Below are 2854 nucleotides of genomic sequence, written 5' to 3'. Positions count from 1 at the left end.
CCCCCCCATTCCACTAGGGCGTCGACCTCGCTGTGGCCAAGCGATTTGACAGAGCACTCGACGAATGTCATAAATGGAAAAAAAATCTTTTTACGCTTTGTGTGTTTCGTCGTCTATTTACGCACTCAAACTTTGTTTTCGTGACATTCCCGCTTCGAAGCGAATGGTTACACAAATCTAATTAGGTGTCAGTTAGATTGTGCGCAGCGTGATCGCCGTCTAGTGGAATGTTCTATCTTGGGACACATTTGCATGCATCAACCAACCTAAACTTTAAGCATGTTCAATGGTGAAACCATATCATAACGGGAAAATTTCCTTCGTGATCGGACTATGAAGTTCCACACCGTTCAATAATTCAGATGTCCCAAGGCCACCCAACTTTTCCTATCCATGCAAATGACCAAAGACCAAGGGTGAATGACCTATTGGCTACAAAGCAAACATACACAAGAGTTTGAAGGACGGGGTATCAAACATCAAACATCAAGACAGGGTAACTTTTGCGTGGTTACTGGCGAGAAACATGTGGCAGCTGTAACACAGCCTACTGCAGTGCTAGTCCAAAAATCGTGAGCGGCGTACAAAGCAGACAAATATCCAAACACGACGGAATTTAAAGTGATTTATAAAGGGGCGGTTTCTTTACACAATAGATTGTTCAATGGAGATCTGGGGGGATATCCTTAACACAGGAGAGATGGGCATGTAAATGCCTGTGCAATTCCTAGAATGTTTGCAGACTGAACACAATAATATACCATGTGGCTCGCCCCTGAGGCGTCGCCAAAAATACCCCCAAAATGGAAATTCTGCTGCGGTACCAAGGCCACATATTAAAGGGCCGAAAATCGACATTGGCTCACCTTGTCCCACAATAAGAACCTTCGCCTCTGCCGCCTTGAAACAGTGGAGTAAGGACTTGTTCCTCAGGTTGGTGTTCAACAGGGCGATCTTCACTCCCAACTTCGCCAGGCCCAGGAAAGTCCAGATGAAGGCCGGTTCGTTGTAAACCAACATGGCGACGGTGTCCCCGCAAGTGAGCCCGTCCCCGTGGAAGAAGTTGGCCACCTTGTTGGACATGACGTCCACGTCCTTGTAGGTGTAGAGCTGGTCCTCGAACAGAACGAAGGGCTTGTCGGGTTGGAGCTGCACCTGGTGGAGGAAACGGTCCACCAGGGAAACGGGAGGCTGGGCTGACGTGTACCGCCTAAAACGGGACATTGGGCCTTGATATTTCCACATAAACTTCAAATCCTGTCGGATTTGGGGGTAGAAAACAGGGACAGCCGCCACGGCGGTAGAGATACCACCAACCGTCGCGTACAGAGCGGCTTTTGCTGGCTTAACCATGGCGTGTTAGACGTGCACAGAGCGACTCATGTACTTTGTATACATATGCGACTTCCGTGAACTCAGACTTTGGCGTTACCACTGACCTTTGTCATAGAATAAGAATGGTTGACTTTTGAAAGTTGAGACCATTGACCGCAAGGTCGCATGCACTGCACGGTGTTTATACGAGAGGGATGTAGTATTTGGATCTATGAAGTATTGCGGAAACTATTTGAAAAGGTCCGGACAAATTCTTCTGAACAGGGTACCGAGGTGATAGCCGTACTACTATATGATAAACTAGAAAACTTATGAGCAAATTCAGCAATTTTCACCCAACCTCCTCCTTTTGCAAAAATGGACTGTTCCAAAATTGAATTTGAAAAAAAAATCATCCCATGCGAGAATGCTGCATAATGTCTTGGCCCGAAACTACGGTACGTTCATACTGGTTCTGTACTGTAATCACATGTTTATTTCTTGATTACGACACACACACAACATGCTAGTGATTCACACGTTAACAAAGAAGGCACCGCTGTTATTCAAGAAATAAAACATTTATTTCAAATCGGAAATTGCGTCGTATCTTTTTCTGAAGAAGAACATTTCTCATTTTTAAGGGTATTGGCTCTTTTTTCCGACGCCATTCACTAAATATTAAGTAGCTAAAAGTTCTCGTGACTAATTATAAGTCGCTAGGTGTTCGACAAATTACTTTTGACAAAACATTACAAGCATTGTAAACCTTTTTTTTCTTGAAATGATCACACAATAGACGTTTAAAAGGGGGATCACGGTACAACTTTGGCTTAAACTTCGCCAACTATTGGGGGGATTCGGTCAGACTAATACGGTTCTTTCAAAGTTTTGCCTTACCGACGGCAATAGCCGTGTAAACCTCCGAATCTAGTGGGACATAGGTCTTCTTAGAGTCGTCACGAAAGTACAGACGATCCGTGACAACGTTGGGATCAAATCCCTCCTTTATCAGCTCTGCCTTGGTCTGTTTGAACGTGGGGGTGTGGGATAAGTGCTGCGTGAGACGGAGGAACAACGGGCGGGCGTAGCCTGGTAGGCGGGAGGACAGGTGGGCGTACCAATCCCACATGTTCGGCAGGTGTCCCGGATGTACAACAATGGCGGCCATCCCAGCTCGACCGTCATGACCTTGAAGAAACACATTGATCAGCTTTTAAGCCCTGTTGAGTCTTGTTAGAATGTATAGAAATTGGGTATAAACCAATGGCAGGGCAATTCGACAGCTGTAGCAATCTTAGGCCAATTACGATGTGAAAATATCAAGGTGACAGAGTACACAATCATCTTCAAATAAAGGTCACTATTTAGAATATTTTCGGTGACTATACAAGCCCTGCCTCCTACCTGGCACGGTAACCCCGTAGACGTTAGCTTCCTGCACACCTTCTATCTCATGTAAGACCTCGGCCACCTCGGTTGTTGCCACGTTTTCCCCTTTCCATCTGCCGGCAATAAAACGAATTCGCCTTTACGTAAT

At 45.7% G+C, this 2854-nt stretch overlaps 1 protein-coding gene across 1 annotated transcript in view; it reads right to left on the bottom strand.

The window, feature by feature from the left end:
- The window catches only part of LOC118420277 (very long-chain acyl-CoA synthetase-like), a 17456-nt gene that overhangs the window by 10103 nt on the left and 4499 nt on the right, over positions 1-2854 (bottom strand). The window lies entirely within an intron of this gene.

The sequence above is a fragment of the Branchiostoma floridae genome, chromosome 1, assembly GCF_000003815.2.
Source record: "Branchiostoma floridae strain S238N-H82 chromosome 1, Bfl_VNyyK, whole genome shotgun sequence".
Classification (NCBI taxonomy): domain Eukaryota; kingdom Metazoa; phylum Chordata; class Leptocardii; order Amphioxiformes; family Branchiostomatidae; genus Branchiostoma; species Branchiostoma floridae.
This window is presented reverse-complemented; position numbering and strand designations above follow the sequence as displayed.